At 35.6% G+C, this 17,633-nt stretch overlaps 1 pseudogene; it reads left to right on the top strand.

The window, feature by feature from the left end:
* Nucleotides 1-9,006: 9,006 nt before the first annotated feature.
* On the top strand, nt 9,007-12,643 carry LOC103244850 (peptidyl-prolyl cis-trans isomerase G-like; annotated as a pseudogene).
* The last annotated feature ends 4,990 nt before the right edge of the window (nt 12,644-17,633 follow it).

Here is a 17,633-nt window from a genome sequence, read left to right as displayed (position 1 = left end):
TCCCCATCAGCTGAGGTTTTGCCTTAGCCAATGAACTTTTAATCACTCTGAATTGCTAATCACCATAATTCCTCACTGTCCAAAGCTGCAAGTTCATCATGCGAATGAACCCAGTGTCCTTGTTAATCACAGTAATCGCTCACCACTCATGAGCTGTGAAAAGTAGTGACAAGTATCCTCACCACTCGGTTGCTCACAATCGGAGGGAGGCTGGTAGGAGTGTCATGATTCACCCAACACAGGCTGTGAGGCTAGTAATGGAATGCCTGCCAGAACTGCAAGTTTCAGATCTCTGTTTATAATTATTATTTGCCCGAGTTGGCAAATGCTCATATCTTCATCCCCACAGTTCCTGATGCTAAAGCTGCCATAGCAGGGTTCCCTTGCAGGTCTCTCCTTCCTTTGTGTCAAAGAACCCATCTTGGCAGGCATCCAGCCTCCTGGGATTCCTGGCCAGGACATGAACTTTTGCTGCAAAATTGACTAAGGGTATTTGTCTTATACTGGAATTGTTTTAATAGCAGTAAACCGAAACCGATCCATCTGGCTCAATTATAGAAGGATTTATCATAGGTATATCTTTTCCCCAAGGCCTAGAAATTTCACCATTCTTCCAGAGGGACATGAACTGGACTTGAAAGACCAGTAGCTGTCAAGGCAGTTATTCTGTTAATCCTGTTTCCCATGCTTCTGTATAGACTGCTCTGGATCTGTGTGTTCTACTATTTCACTTTTCTCTCTTGTTTTGCTTTGTTATCACCTCTCTCAGCTTTGTTTTGGCACATAGACCATAAATGGCTTTCTCTAAAGGGCAGTCTCAGTGTACATGTCTTGAGTAGTCCAGGGTTTGCTGCTAACAAAATATACTTTTTGATTTCCAATTGCACATTCTCATTCCACAGCTCTTTAAACAACTGTCTTCTATTACGAACTCCACGCTCTCTATAACTTCTCCCAGATTTGCATGTCAAGGTGCCAGCAGACTAAAGGGCTTCATATTCATCAAAATTCATTTCTTAAAACAGTTATTTTAAGGTGTCAAAAATAAACATTTCTGCTATTATTATACCATTTCAAAAAGTCTTTTAAAATTGTCTGAATGGGCCAAAGACCATCACAGACTCTTCATCTAAAAATATATACAAATAACAAATAACATGTGAAGAGATGCTCTACATCATATGTCAGCAGGAAAATGCAAATTAAAACAATGAGATACTGCTACACACTTACTAGAATGGCCAATATGTGGGACATTGACAACACCAAATGCTGACAAGGCTACGGAGCAACAGGAACTCTTATACATTGCTGATAGGAAAGTGTTACAGCCACATTAGAAGACATTTTGGCAGTCTCTTATAAAACTAAACATACTCTTATACAAGCTGGCAATTGACTGCCTCTGTATTTACTCATGAGTTGAAAGCTTATGTCCACACAAAACTTATGTCCTTCACATAGATACTTGTAGCAGTTTTATTCATAATTGCCAAAACCCAGGAGCAGCTAAAATGTCCTTCAATAGGTGAATGGATACATTAACTGTGGTATATCCAGACAATAGAATATTACTCAGTGCTAAAAAGAAATGAACTCTCAAGCCGTAAGAAGATAAGAAGGAAACTTTAAAGGGTATTACTAAATGAAATAAGCCAACCTGAAAATATTACGTACTCTATGATTGCAGCTATATGACATTCTTTAAAGGCAAAACTATGCAGATAGTAAAAAGGTCAGTGGTTGTGAGGGTTAAGCAGGGAGAGCATAGAAGATTTTAAAAATAGTGATAGTATTCTATATGATACTGTAGTGATGGCTACATGTCATTGTATAGTTGTCCAAACTCATAGAATGCACAACAGAGTGAACCCTGATGTAAACCATGGACTTTGAGTGATATTGATGTGTCAATATAATACTGGCTCACAAATGTACCATTCTGGTGACTGATGTTGATAATGGGGGAGGCCATGCATGTGCTAGGACAGATGTTATATGGGAAATATCTGTCCCTCCTTATTAATTTTGTTGTGTACCTAAAACTGCTCTACCAAAAAGGGCTGAAAAACCTAAAAAAAAAAAAAAGTGTCACAAACTCATTTTCATCCAGAATAGTTGCCTTGGATATTTTTGAAAGTCATTCCCCTTTCTGCGTGTTCCTTTCTTTGTCACTTCTCCCTTGACCCCTGTCTTGAGAGAGAGAGAGAGAGAGAGAGAGAGAGAGAGGCAGAGAGACAGAGAGAAAGAAAGAACATACATGCACATACATGCACATGAATGAATGAGAGAATCCAGATCCCTAAGGGAAATCAAAGCACTGGGATACTGGAGTGGATTTTTTTCCCTTTACTTAAAACATTGGTTTCTCACCTCACCCCCCTTTTGAGAACTCTGTCCCCAGTTTTTCTTTGTATAACTGTCTCTTCCCCAGTGTTCATATTATTGATGGAACTGTCTATTAAGTTGCCCTAGCCAAGAGATAGTAAGAGAACCAAATAAGGCCAACTCACTTCTCAGTTTGAGGACTCCAAATATTATAGAGTTCAGTGATGCCAGGATGAAAAGATGATGGGAGCTGATTCTTTGTAGTGTTGTCACCTTAATTGTTGATTAGTTCCTGCTGCTTGGATATCTGCTTCCTTTTTCCCCCTAAGATTGGCTCTTTAGAGATTTTTTAAGTTTTCAAATGATCCTATATCCTACCACTAAAGCTGCTTTGCTTCAGTTAGCCAGAGCCAGTTTTACTGCTTGCAAGCAAAACAAAGAAACACACAACTGATCTGGCTACTATGCTACAGAAAGTCTTGGCCCCATAGATTTTATGTTGCTTGGTCCTATAAGCGCAGCTTCTCTGTTACATTCCCAATGGGATGATGAGAATTTAAGGGCAGGATACAGTGGCTTAGTGCCCTATTTATTTTAGGTAGAATTGACAGAATAGGTCATCATGAAATTAAAGCCCTCTATGGTCATGGTTCTACAAACTTTGGGCTAGGTTCTGGAGATATATCTCCTAGGTTAAGTTTAATTAGAAACAACTGAATATCAATCCACCTTTGGATATCTGGAGCTTGAATCTCACAGCTTGGCTTCTTCTCCAGTTTTGGTTCATTAGCAAAGATTCTGAATTATTTGTGGTATAAGATTCAGAAGTGTATAAGGTAAGAAGAGAGCTTTGAATCAGTTTGGTAGTTGAGGGACACAAACAGGAAAATCTAGCTTGAAAAACAATGTAGTCCCTATCATCCCTGGGTGACTTCGTAGGGCCCTCCAAGAAAACCCCATTTTGTTCTCTCCCTCTTTTCCCTTCTCTTCCCCTCTCCTCTTCTCCCTTAATCCTCCTTCCTCAGCTTTCAACTCTCCTCTCCTTCTCTTGCACATATGTTGTACAACTATTTTCTACCCTGTTTATCTACGTAGCTAATATTAAGCAGCATCTCTTTCTCTCAGGTGATTCAAAGCAAGGCTTTAGAATCAGACAGGATAGATATTTTATTTCACCTATGCTACTTTCTAGCTGTGTGACCAAGGGCAAGTTCCTCCCTCAGATCTAGTTTTCTCATATTCCAAATGAAAGGAGTAAAAGCGTTCATGTGAAGTTTATAAGGAAAACACTTGGTGTCATAACTAGCCCATGGTGGGTAACTAAAGATCGGCAAGCTTTGTCTATTCAATTTAATTTCTAATTTCTATTATTATTGTTATTTTCCTACTGTTATTTTTCTTCTAAAAAGGAAAAATTCCTTCTCTTTATCAGCACATGTTTATTGTGCTTGTCTTTGAGTTCATTTACCTCTCTTTTCAGTGTTCAATGCTTTCCCTTCCCTTATCCCATGAAAAGACCACTCACAGGGAACCTAAATTATTAAAAGTTATTTCTAGAAAATGTTAGTAACAATGGAGAAATGTTAGCCTCTAGGCGAGTCTTAGTGGATTTCCCTTTACGCTAGTGGAACATAATTGTAGATTATTTTAGTAATACTTTTATGGAATGTTTCCCGTTTTCTAAATCTCACTTCTTGTGGTCTTTTGAGAATTCAGGTAAATTTCAAGGTAAAAGCTATAAAGGAAAATATGAACCCCTAGATGTTCCAAGCTAGGATGAAATCTCACTCAGCATCTTTGAACAAGTTCTAAAAATAGTAAGATTTTTAAAACTGACACCACTATGAATAAGAATATCTCTATGCATTTATTATAATAATAATGAGTTGAAGCTAAATTATCAAACTTTTTGAAAATGCATTCTAGATATTATTTTATTAAGAGGAGAATATTAACGTGTGTGTGTGTGTGTGTTTGGAGTCTGTTTAAAAAAGAGTTGCATTTAATGGTGATCTCTCCCATCCCTTAAATGTTCAATTGTTACTGTATGTGATAAGTTAGTGTTGAGAAAACGTTTATTCTTTTTACCTCAGCAATGTGTGAGAAATACTATTTGTTTAGTCAAGGCAGTTTCAACTTGGCTGTTTTCCTTGACTCTGATTCCACTTTAAGATATGTGCTCTAGTTTATGGGCAACATGCTTGCATATTTCTTACAGATGGACTAAACTTGGGAGCTTATCAATAGTTTGGACTTGGAAGTGCAGTAGTTCTAATGGGAAAACCTTGCTTTGCTGAACCGTTAATGCTCAAGGTTTAAGTGTGAAAGCCCAGCTGTTCTTAATCCACTCCCCATTGCAATTTCCAACAGAAGCTTGGAACATGCTCAAAGTCAGGAGCTAAGCAGAGGCAGGGATCTAGTGACTTAAGAGGCTGAAGAGATTTTCTCTCTCTGAGTTGAAATGTTTCTCCAGACTGTTGTGGGATTTGACACTGGAGTGTAGCATTCCAATCTCTGTTTAATATAGGGACTTTGAGGGTATCCACATTCTCTATCTTAGTTCTGTTTCCTTCTTACCATGTATGACAATGAATTCTATCTGATGGGACCCCAGACACATTGCCTGATCACCTTCCTCAAATAATACTTGACAGTTCAGTTCTCTAGAGTTTGCATTCGGATCTGTTTTACATCAAAATGAATTTCTCTGACATGTGTAATCCTCTGTAAGCTTGAGAAGAGAGCTTGGTGTCTGTTCTTCTCCCTAGGATTTCTTTCTGTGCATGTGAGGGGATGGGAAATATAATTTATCTTACTTTGAAGATGGGAATTGGAGAAATATTGAGGAGACTAAACAATGTTATTAGGAGGCAGAAATAAAAGTAAAGAAAAAATGATATAGGGAAGTAAATGGAGAAAATAAATTTAAATATAGAAATGGTATAGAAAAGGAAATAAAATTTCCTCACTTCTATGGTTAAGTGTAGGTCCTAATAAATGGGATAAAATTGGTTGCAATTTTTTTTGAAATCTCAACTTGTTTATAAAACACAAACTCATCAAAAAATAGTGAGAATGTTCTATATAAATAAAGGAAAAAGTGTATAACTCTCTTCCTCTTTCCCCAAACTTATCCTTATTCCACTTCCAGAGGTGAGCGATGTTAATATTATGTATGTTCTTTGACTCACCTGTTGTGTTATTTGGGTGAGCCACTGAACTCCTTTAAGCCTTAGTTTTCATATCTGTGAAGTGGGGATAACACCAGTTACTTATAGCATTGTTGAGAGGATTAAAATAGGTAAGTCATTTGTATAAATATGTATGGCACAAAGTAAGAGCTCAATGAATGTTGGATATTATTTTTCCAGGCACATATAAGTTTATGTATTTTATAACAAATGAAATGTTCCTCATTATGCATACTGTGATGTAAATTACTATCTTTAAAGATATATTGGAAACATTTTAAAAATATGTATAAATATTTATATATATATCTTATTTAAATGCATGCATATGATCACATCATAGTTAACAACTTTTTTTGGCTTGCGTTCTCTCTTCATGGCTTCTCTATCCATGTTACCTATCTTGAGGAAATCCACATAAAGGCTTAGTGTGTATATGTCTATATTTTCCTTCAAGCTCATATAATCATAGATAAAAACACATATGCATATTCATAGAATTTTGTCATTGATTTATAAAAATAAGATTATAGTTTACAAATATATTTTTACAATATATGCAAATTATAAAATATCTTTTCCTGACCCTTCCTTTACTAATAGAGGCTGGAAAGCTTAACATTTGAAGTCACAGCAAACATCTTTGGTGCTGAGGGGTAGGATAGGCAAATGTCCCTGTGCTGGTCAACTATACCCAAGAGGAAATCTGTTGCAAGGATTTTTAGGAAAGTTTTCTTTCTTAATAAATGGGATAAATTTGGCTGTTGTTGTTGTTGTTGTCCCTTGATCCTTCTTGGAAAGTGGAAATAAAACCTGAAATGACAATATAATCTTTGGACCTTGATGGGACACATGTGAGGATAAAAGCTATAATGTTAATGGTGGCATGAAATACCAGGCTGAGTGCCTGGTAGTATTTTCAGTGGCTGAATTAATACTAGCAACTGCTGACCTTTGGATTTCCAAAATAAACCCCAATTTGCTTAAACCATGATCAGTGAGTTTTCTTTTCTTTACAGTCAAACACATTCTCAACTGACATGCAGACTTTTCTGGATCTCATTTTCATCAGTGAAATCTTGTTGAAGTTCTAACTGATTACTTATCATGGCAGCATACTATTTTATGGTGTGAATGGTTACAATTTTGTCAACCTTTCTTCAATTGGTGGATATTTTTGTTCGGTGTTTGTTTTATCTTCCTTTCCCCCCCGCTTCTAACAATGTTGCATCAAACATCATTAAAAATATATCTTTATGTAGTGAAACTATTATTTTTATGGAACAAATTCCCAAGAGTAGAATTACTGAGTCAAGAGTGTATATATTTTTAATTGTAATAAATGTTTCTAGAATGCATTCCAGAAACAGGAATAATTTACATTTTACCAGAAATGTGCAAGAATAAACGTTTCCTTCCCAAGTCTCTACTAGTAAGAACTGTTATTGGTCTTTTGCCAGTCTAATGTTTATAAAATCATAACTCATTGTTGGATTAGTTGTTCACATGTTCCTGACTGGTACAGATTTTAAGCCTTTTTCTATATTCTATTGGCTATTTGGATTTGTCCTTTTGTGAATTCCTATTCACAATCTCATATACTTTTCTCTTGGAAATCTTCCTTCTTGTCAATGTAAAAGAGATTAAAAATACATTGCAGGCACCCATTTTCACTTTTCAGCATTGGAATTTGATTATAGTGTTTGCTATGGACTGAATGTTTGCATCCCTCCAGATTCCTAGGTTGAAACCAGATCTCTAAGGTGGTGATATTTGAAGATGGACCCTTTGGGAATGTATCAAGTCTCATTAAGTATGGGATTTGTGCCCTTAGAAAAGAGGCCCCAGAGAGCTTGTTCACCCCTTCCACCATGTGATTACACAGTGAAAACATGGCCTTCTGTGAACTAGGACGTGGGCCTTCACCAAACACCAAATCTGCCAGTGCCATGATCTTGGTCTTCCCAGCCTCCAGAACTGTATGAAATAAATTTCTGTTGTTTATAAAGCACCCAATCTCTGGTATTCTGTTATAGCAACCTGAATGGACTAAGATTATGTCTTTTGCTATAATGTTTGAACTTTTATATGGCTTGAACTTTTATATGGCTTTTAGAACACTTTATTTTCTAGTTTTAGATAAAGGAATCTGCTTTACCATGAGATTGTGTATAAAGTCACCTACTTTTTCTTGCAGAATTTGTTTTTCTTTCTTCCCCCCTCTGTTCTAGCTTTACCTTGTAGTTGTAAATTAGAAGTTCATTTTGTATGTGTATTTTATTCATTTCTTCAGAAAAATCCAACTCCTAGATTTGTTGATCTTTCGAATGACTTTTTGTGTCTCGATTTCTTTCAGTTCAGTTCTGATTGTTTTTCTTTTTCATCTTCTACTAGCTTTGGGGTTGATTTGTTCTTGCTTTTCTAATTCTTTCAGTTGTGAAGTTAGGTTGTTAATTTGAGATCTTTCTAACTTTTTGATGTGGGCATTTAGTGCTATGATTTCCCTCTTAACACCATCTTAGCTGTGTCCCAGAGATTCTGGTATGTTGTATCTTTGTTTCATTATTTTCAAAGAACTTTGTGATTTCTGCCTTAACTTCATTATTTACCCAAAAGTCTTTCAGGAACATGTTTAATTTCCATGGAATTGCATGGTTTTGAGTGATTTTTTTTGTCTTGACTTCTATTTTTATTGTGTTGTGACCTGAGAGTGTTTGGTATGATTTCAGTTCTTTTGCATTTGCTGAGAATGGTTTTATGTCCAGTTATGTGGTCAATTTTAGAGTATGTGTCATGTAAATCCTTTAACTCAGATCCTTTAATTCAGAATTTGTTTGTTATCTGTGTGGATTGTTTTGTTTATTGAAGAATGTTCTATTGGATGAAAATATCCCATTTTGTTTATCTATTGTGAACCCTGAATATCTGAGACAGGTCTCAGTTAATTTAGAAAGTTTATTTTGCCAAGTTTGATGATGTGTGCCTGCAACTTAGCCTCAGGAGGTCCTAACAACATGTGTCCAAGATGGTCAGAGCACAGCTTGGTTTTATGCATTTTAGGGAAACACGAGAAGTCAATCATCATATGCAAGATGAACACTGGGTCGGTCTGGAAAGACAGGACAACTGGAAGCAGGGATGGGCTTCCAGGTCACAGGTAGGTGAGAGACAAATGGTTGCATTCTTTGAGTTTCTGATTAGCCTATCCAAAGGAGGCAATCAGATATACATTGATCTCAGTGAGCAGAAGGGTGATTAAATAGAATGGGAAGGCAGGTTTGCCTTCTGCAGTTCCCATCTTGACTTTTCCCTTTAGCTTAGTGATTTTGGGGCCCCAAGATTTATTTTCCTTTCACACTATGCATCTGTTGAGAGACATTTTAATGATCTCTAATGATTAGCAATTACAAATAAATTGGCTATGAACATTTATGTATGATGTTTTGTGTAAATATACTTTTAATTCTGTTAACTATTTAGAGGTAGAATGGTTGGGCAGTACAGTAAGTTTATGTTTAACTTTTAGGAGACTACCAAACTGATGTCCAAGTGGTTGTACTATTTTACATTCCTACCAGCTGTGTTATAAGAGTTCTATTTGTTCTACATCCTCACCAATGCATGCTATTTTCAGGCTTTTTAATTTTAGCTATTCTAATGGTTATAGCTATTCCAACGGCCTTGCCTGCTTTGTATTTCTGCCAAAAACAAGTGGTAGTGGCTGACTCTCTTACTATAGCAAGCTCTAAATGAATAGACTTTGGTTGTTCTCATTTGAGTAGTCTTCATCATTTATTTAGAATTTTCATTAATTATTCCAAAGTGTTTGCATTTCTGTATAAATTTTAAAATCCATTTTTCTATTTCTATGGAAACCCTGTTTAAATTTTGATTAGAAATTCATTAAAGTTATAGATTTTCAGTCTTTTTAAAAATTTTAAAATTTTTACCTTTCTTCCTTTTCTGAGACTCCTTTTATTTGTATTTCAAATGCAAATATTTTCCACATATGTACTGACAATTGTTAAATCCCTTTTGATGAACTGACCCCTTTATCATTATATAAGGTAAAAAATGATAAAGACCCCTTTATCATTATCTCTTTTTACAGTTTTTGTCTTCAAATCTACTTTGTCTGATAAGTAGACATACTGCTTTTTTCGGTTTCCATTTGCCTGAATTGTCTTTTTCTATTTCTTTATTTTTAGCCCATCTGTGTCTTAATACATGAAGTAAATTTCCTGTAGGTAGCATATAGTCGGGTCTTGTGTGTGTGTGTGTGTGTGTGTGTGTGTGTAACTTATTCAGCCTCTTCATGTCTTTTGATTAATTTATAATTTGCCCCATTTCTATTCAGTGTTATTATTGATAATCAAGGACTTGCCACTGCCATTTTATTTGCTTTCTGGTTGTTTTGTTGATCCTCTCTTTCTTTTATCCTTTTCTCTTGATTTCCTTTGTATAAAAGTAATTTTTTTCTGACAGTATGTTTTAATTTCTTGTTTTTTATTTTGTGTGTATTACATGTTTTTGTTTTGTGGTTAATGTGAGGCTTGCAAATAACATCTTATAATCAATTGTTTTAAACTGATGACCACTCTGATTACAAAGAATAGAAAAAACAAGCAAATAAAGAGAAAACTAAAACAAACAAACAAACAAACAAAAACCACCTCAACAATTAGGACTGAACTGTCAGGGAGGGAGGCAGTTAGCGGGCTTTAGCTCCTTTTCTGGCAGGGGTAGATGTGAAACAATTTAAAGGACTGGACCAAAGAAGAGGAAACTCTACTGGCACAGGAGCAAAGGGATCAGTTGTCCTTGGTTTTTTTTGGTCTTTTCTTCATTTGAAGATTAAGTATTGGAGTCATGGGAATAAAGTTTCAATGTCCTCGTTTTTTTTTTTTTTTTTTTTTTTGACATTGCCATTAAGAACCTGCTGGAAGAGTTGTCTTTGAATTATTTTCTGATGTGTGCCCCAAAACAAGTGAGAAGTTTAGTTGTCTTTGTACAGGTGAAAAGGGGACAGAGAAATCAACTCAGAGCCATTACATTGTAAGAGTTGTCTCTTTCACAGAGTTGTCAAGGACTTTATAGTTTAAGGTGGTGACTTCAGTGAAGGAAATGGATGAGGAGGGGAATCTATCTAAGAAGGATTTTTTGAAGACAAGAATTTTGCTGTCAAAAACAACAAAGAATTTCTCTTGTCAACGGCCAACAGAAGGAAGGATACAAATGGTTTACAGTTCTTCATAACGATGAAACCAACTCCTCATTTAGATGGGTGTTATGTTGTTTTTGGACAAATAATCTCTAGCCAAGAAGTTGTAAGAGAGAGAGAAAACCACAAGACGGATGCCGCTAGCAAAGCATTTACAGAGGTACAGATACTCAGTTGTGGAGAGGTGATTCCCAAATCTAAAGTTAAGAAATAAGAAAAGAAAAGGTATAAATCATCATCATCTTCCACCTCCTCATCTAGTGACTAAGATAGCTCAAGTGATTCTCAGTTCTAACCTGATTCCTGTGATTCCGAAAGTGCTTCTGAAGAGAAATCAAAGGAAAAAAAAAAAATCGGAAAAAATCCCAAAAACACAAGAAGGAAAAGAAGAAGTGAAAGGAAGGCAAGAAGAGTGCATCTTGTGAGAGTGAAGCTGAAAATCTTAAAGCACAACCCCAGTCTACTGTCTGTCCGAAGAGACAGTACTTGAAAATAGATTCCTAATGAGAAAAAGCCCTCCTAAAGCTGATGAAGTGGAAAGGAAAAGCCAGAGAGGGAGAAAGAAAAAGAGAATGTAATCCATCTAACTCCCAACCTGCTTCATACCAGAGATGACTTTTAGTTACTAGATCTGGCAGGAAGGAAGAGGATCAAGGTGTTATCAAACTCTTCCAGATCCAGATCAAGGGATTGTTTCAGACTTAGTGAGACTCCTGCACTTTGGAGGCAAGAGATGCAGAGAGCTCAAAGAATGAGGGTATCAAGTGGTGAAAGATGGATCAAAGGGGATAAGAGTGAGCTGAATGAAATAAAAGAAAATCAGAGAAGTCCAGTTAGAGTAAAAGAGAGAGAAATAACTAACCACAGGAATGTATTTGAGAGTCTAAACAGAAAAAATGGAAAGGAAAATAAAGTTAAAGACTGTAAATCTAACAGCAAAGAGAGAAAACAGAAGAAATTCAGAAAAAGATGATAAATATAATACAAACAAAGTAAAGGGACAAATCTAAAATTAAGAGTAAGAGCAAACAGAAATCAAAGAGTAAAGAAGGATATTCAAAACACAATAGACATGAAGAAAAGAGGATGAGGTCAAGGAGCAAAGGAAGGGATCATGAGAATGTTAAAGAAAAAGAAAAGCAGCCTGATTCTAAAGGAAAAGATCAGGAAAGGGGTAGAAGTAAAGAGAAGTCTAAACAGTTAGAATCAAAGAGTAATGAGCATGATCATAGTAAAACTAAGGGAAAGGATAGATGTGCACAATCCAGCAGTAGAGAATGTGATATAACTCAATGTAAGCACAGTTATAATAGCAGAACAGGAGAGCAAAGCAGAAGTAGGGACAGAAAAAGAAGAATGAGATCAAGAAGCCATGACAGAGATTGCAGCAGAAGAAAGGAGTACCACAAATACAGAGAACAGGAATACGGGAGAAGAGGATGGTCACAAAGCTGAGGGAGAAGACCACCACCAGGAAGATTAAGAAGTAAAGATAGGAGGAGAAGGAGGAGAGACTCACAGAGCTCAGAGAGAGAAGAAAGTAAAAACAGAAACCAAGAAAAATACAGAAACCGAGAAAGTAAGAGTTCACACAGAAAAGTAAGAGTTCACACAGTGAGAAAAGAATGTACCGTAAAAGTCGTGATCGTAATAAGCTCAAATAATAGCAGGGGGAAAAAAGGCTGATATAGATCAAAGTCCCTTCTCAAAAATAAAACAAAGCAGTCAGAACAATGAATTAAAGTCCTCCGCATTGAAAAATAAGGAGGATGAGAAGATCAGATCCTCAGTGGAAAAAGAAAACCAAGAATCAAAGGGTCAAGAAATTGACAGTGTACATGAAAGAAATAGAAAACGTGATCATGAATCAAGCCCTGAAACAGATGAAGACAAAAGTGGATGAATGAGTTACATAAACTTATTTCCATTCTGTTTTGAATTTTAAGTTTGAGAGACTTGCTAGTGAATCTTCTTTATGTTGTTCCTTTTCGTTGTTTTTGGGTTGTTTTATGTTTGCCCCTTTTTTTAGTGTGGATTTCACTGAGTTGATCTTTTGATAATCTGCAATCTGGATAATTTGTACTGCTAAAGTTTTAATAAACTTGAAATGAGAAAAACAAAAACAAAACAAAAAACTCTACAATTTAACTCCATCCCTCTAACTTTTTGAATTCTTGTTGTCTCTATTTATATCTATCGTACAATCTAGCAATCCCACTGCTGCATATATATCCAAAAGAAAGAAAACTGGGATATCAAAGAGATACATACATGCACACCCATATTTATTGCAGTACTATTCACAATAGCCAAGATATGGAATCAACCTGTATGTCCATTAACAGATGAAGGGATAAAGAAAATGTGGTACATACCCGCAATGGAATATTATTGAGCCATAAAACAAATGAAATCCTGTCATTTGCAGCAACATAGATAGATCTGGATAACATTATGTTAAGTGAAATAAGCAAGGCACGGAAAGACAAATATTGTGTGAGATCAAATGTGAGCGCTAAAAAAGAAACTGAACTCATGGAGACAGCGAGTAGAATGATGGTTACCAAAGGCTGGGAAAGGTAATAGGGAGAGGTGGGATAAAGAGGGAAAGGCTAATGTGTACAAAAATACACTCAAATAGAATAAGAGCTAGTGTTTGGTAGCACAATAGATCTTATTATTAACAATACTTTATTGTACACTACAAAACAACTAAAAGAGTAGGACTGAAATGTTATTAACACTAAGAAATGATAAATCCTTGAAGTGATGAATATCCTGATCATCCTGATTTGATCATATCATATTATATGCTTGTATCAAAATATCACATGTACTCTACAAATATGTACAACTATTATGCATCCATAGTAATTAAAAAACACATCTTCTAGAGCTCTTTTGATTTGTATGTTAAATCTCTCATAGTCTTCTTCCAATTCATTTTCATCTTTTTTGTCTTGTGATTTTTATCTTTTTATGTATTTCTTCATACTCTAAATTTTTTTAGGCCACTAAATCATGTCTCAACAGTGATCTTGAACATCTCCTTTAATTCATCTCCTAAATTGTTTAGTTGGAAACTATTTCTTTTATTTCTGGAAAGTCCTCTTGAGGAATGAGAGTAGAAGGTAAAGGGAGTATACACAGATATCCCTAAGCTCTTATTTTTTTTCCTTTTCAAATTGTCATCTGTCTCTTCCAGCATCTATCAAAGGTTGGTTCTGTGTTTTGTTTGTTTTGATTGATCTTTCTGTCTGACTGCTACGCTGCTCTGAGGTGTTGTTAACCTGGAGTACATTTCCCTGCTTTCCTGTCTCCTGTACTCACTCAGCCTGAAGGGTGGGAATGCTTCACTCACCTGTTAAAATTTTTTTGAGGAGCCTGAGAGATCTGGTAGACACTAGGGCCTCTGTTTATCTGTCCCCTGGGTCCACAGATCTCTGTAAGTCAAACATTCCCAGGATCCACATTTTAGTTGAAATCCTTCTCCCAAGGCTTTCTCTCTCTGTCTCTCTCTTTTTTCTTAAGAGAAGTAAATCTTTATTTCCTTGTTCTGACAGTAGTCTTAATATGTCTTTCTAGTACATAACAAAGAAAGCCTTCCCTTTTATTCTCCCAAAGAAGCAGTTACACTCTGGAGCTTATATATAATTTTAACAAAGGCTGATAAATTGTGTGCTCCCTGGGTCTCTTGCAAATTTGTGCTCAGTCACTAGAGTCCCAGGCTTTGATATAAATGAGATAAAATGATTTGAATTGAAAAGGAGAGTAGAGGAATTGCATTCAAGCTACCATTTTCTTGGAATCTTCTATAGGCACGTTTCCAGATCAGTACTTAGAGAACTGTGTTTTTTTAAGTGCTACAGAGAAACAGAGTCAGTTTTAGATTAGAATGTAACTCAGAGGTCATCTATTCCAATGCGTCCTCTGATAAGTCTATTTCCTGTAAAACATCTTCGACAAGTAGTGGTCCGGCTCTGCTTAAAGATCTCCAGGGATTCTGAGCTTGAATATTCTTTCTCAAACCGCCTCCAAATCTCACTTTAGGTTCAGATTCTCTTATTTTCCCTTCTCTTAAGACCCTAGAGAAGTTATCTTCATATCTTACCCAGAGTTGGATAGCCATTTTTCTTCCTTTTTGGACATTTTCCTGCTCATTAAAATTGCTATAGTTTCAAGAGAAGAAAAAGAACATTTGTAAACAAATCGACTTACTAACTTCCTGGACTCTTTGATAAGTTTTGACAAAGGAGGAGATTGAAGTAATTTACCAAAACAAAGATTTAGATTCATATTTTCTCCTTAGATTACATTGACTCACTCTATTGTTTTTCTGTCTCTTCACTTAAAGTACTACTTTTTTTCCAACATGAAATGAGCTTTATAGTTTATTTCTGATTATGAACATGATTCAAGCTTATTGGGAAAAATGAACAATAAAAAAGTATAAATAAGAAACAAACAAAAACCCCCAAACTCAAAATCTCGGCATTGTGAAATGACCCTTTTCCCAAATATTTCTCAGTGTGTTGGTAATTTTGCATAAATGTTACATATTACACCTGTTATTTTGTAATCTCCCCTTTCGTTTAACAAAATGCCATGAGTTTAGAGCCATACAGTTTTTAGTGGCTACTTAAAATTCCTTCGTATGAACGAACTATGATTTATTTACTGAGTAATTTAATTAATGGTGGCCATGTTTAGTTGTTTTTAGGTTGTTCATTTATTCTATCTGAAAACAACAATGCTTCTCCAAGCTTTTCTGTGCATGTCTGATTATCCCCTTAAATTACTAACACTGAGAATCAACAGGCCAGAGAGCATACCCACTTGAAATGTTCATGCATACTGCCAAACTTTCCTTTAGAAAGGTAGTACATGTCCACCAAAAGTGCCAGCACTGGGCGTTGTCCGTCTATTTCAGACTGGTCAATCAGATGACTGAAAACTTATCTGTATTTTCTTTAGTCTTTTCTTTAGTCTTAAATTATTTTTTTCTAATTATTATAGTTTTTGAATTATTCTAGATGAAGTTTAGAAGAGCTTTATTTTATGGAATTTTTTTCATAGGAGGTAGTACAATATAATATTGTCTTATGGGTTATTTCATTTTATTTACATAAGTCTAATAACCTTCTTTTTTTTTTTTTTTTTTTTTTTTTTGAGGCGGAGTTTCACCTTTGTTGCCCAGGCTGGAGGGCAATGGCACGATCTCGGCTCACCGCAACCTCCGCCTCCCAGGTTCAAGCAATTCTCCTGCCTCAGCCTCCCTAGTAGCTGGGATTATAGGCATGTGCCACCAGGCCCAGCTAATTTTTTTGTATTTTTACTAGAGACGGGGTTTCTCCATGTTGGTCAGACTGGTCTCGACCTCCCGACCTCAAGTGATCCACCCGCCTCGGCCTCCCAAAGTGCTGGGATTACAGGCGTGAGCCACTGCGCCCGGCCAATAACCTTCTTTAAAATTGTATTTCTGGATATTTTATATATGCTGTAGTTGTTATTGTGAATAGACGCTTTTCTCGCTATATGTAATGTTCCCTTGGTGAGACAAAACATATCTTTCTTATAATTCTAAAAAGTAATATGTGCTTTGGTAGAAATTATGGAAAATATGTTAAAAGCATGATGAAGAAGAAAACCACTTAGAGAAAAAAATCATTGTCATTATTTTGGTGTCTTTTATTCTGGTGTAATTTTTTTCCTTTCTTACATATCTACACATAATGTTATTTTCTTTTAAACTTTGCATTATAGTATAAAATTTTTTCTCTCAATTTCATTAACTTTTTGCAGACATATGTAATTTCTATAATGTTTATTAAATAAATGTTAGTCATGGCATAAATTTTATATTCTTCCAGTGTTCAATAGATAAATCTTATTTCTTGACATTAAAGACCATGTTTTGTATTTCTTTTTTTATTGATCCTAATGCACCTAATGCCAAAATAGATACATAATAAGAACCATAAGTTGTAGCTTATAGTGAAAAAGAGATTTTTGACTCTGCCCTCTGTTTCAGCAATAATAGGCTGTATTGTCTCTAACAAGTTATCTCTCCTCTCTGGGCCTTAATTTTCTTATTTGTAAAATAGCAAGTTGGATAATTTCTTCTTCTTTTCCTCTTTTTCACTGTTAGCATCAGTGTTCATATTTATTGAGTATTGAAAACATGTAGTCATTGTGTTAAGTGCATTACTTGCATAATCTTAGTTATTATCAACTGTAAGCTGTACAGATGAGGAGAATGATGCCTGGGAAGTCTACAGTCACACAGCTAATGTGTGGTAGGCATGAAACATGACTTTATCTGTCTTCTAAGGTCATACTCCTAACTACTATAGACTGTTATGATTGCCAGGGTCCCTTCTGATGTTAATGGTTTGAAAGTTATGGCCCTAAATTAGATTTTGATATGACTTTTGAACTTTAGCCTGTTTGTGTAGTTGACAGAAATGGACTGGAAGTAAATAACAATGTCTAAACTCTAATCTTGGTTTACTATTGCTATTGTCAAGCAATACTTATTTTATTATCAGAGTTTACTCTGTGGATAGCAGCAATCATTTGGGAGGGCTACAGGATTCTTTCAGAGAATCCATGAGGTAGAGTAAATTGCCTCATGAGATCCCTGTGGCTATTGTTTCAACCACAAGGTGTAAGGAAGGAAAAACTATTTCTCTACACATTTAGGTTTTCATAACTGGGGTCAGATAGTTAAACTCACAAAAGAACAATTAACAAGAAAAAACACATATTGTATTGATGCTAATATTTTTAATTTTAGGTACATGAGGGCTTCACAGAAAAGAAGTGAAAAATCCAAAGAGGCAGTTGTCCTCTGGGGCTCATATACAATTTTAACAAAGGGTGATAAATTGTGG

This window comes from Chlorocebus sabaeus, chromosome 23 (assembly GCF_047675955.1).
Source record: "Chlorocebus sabaeus isolate Y175 chromosome 23, mChlSab1.0.hap1, whole genome shotgun sequence".
Classification (NCBI taxonomy): Eukaryota; Metazoa; Chordata; class Mammalia; order Primates; family Cercopithecidae; genus Chlorocebus; species Chlorocebus sabaeus.
The sequence above is the reverse complement of the archived record's forward strand: the minus strand, read 5'-3'. Positions and strand labels throughout refer to the sequence as shown.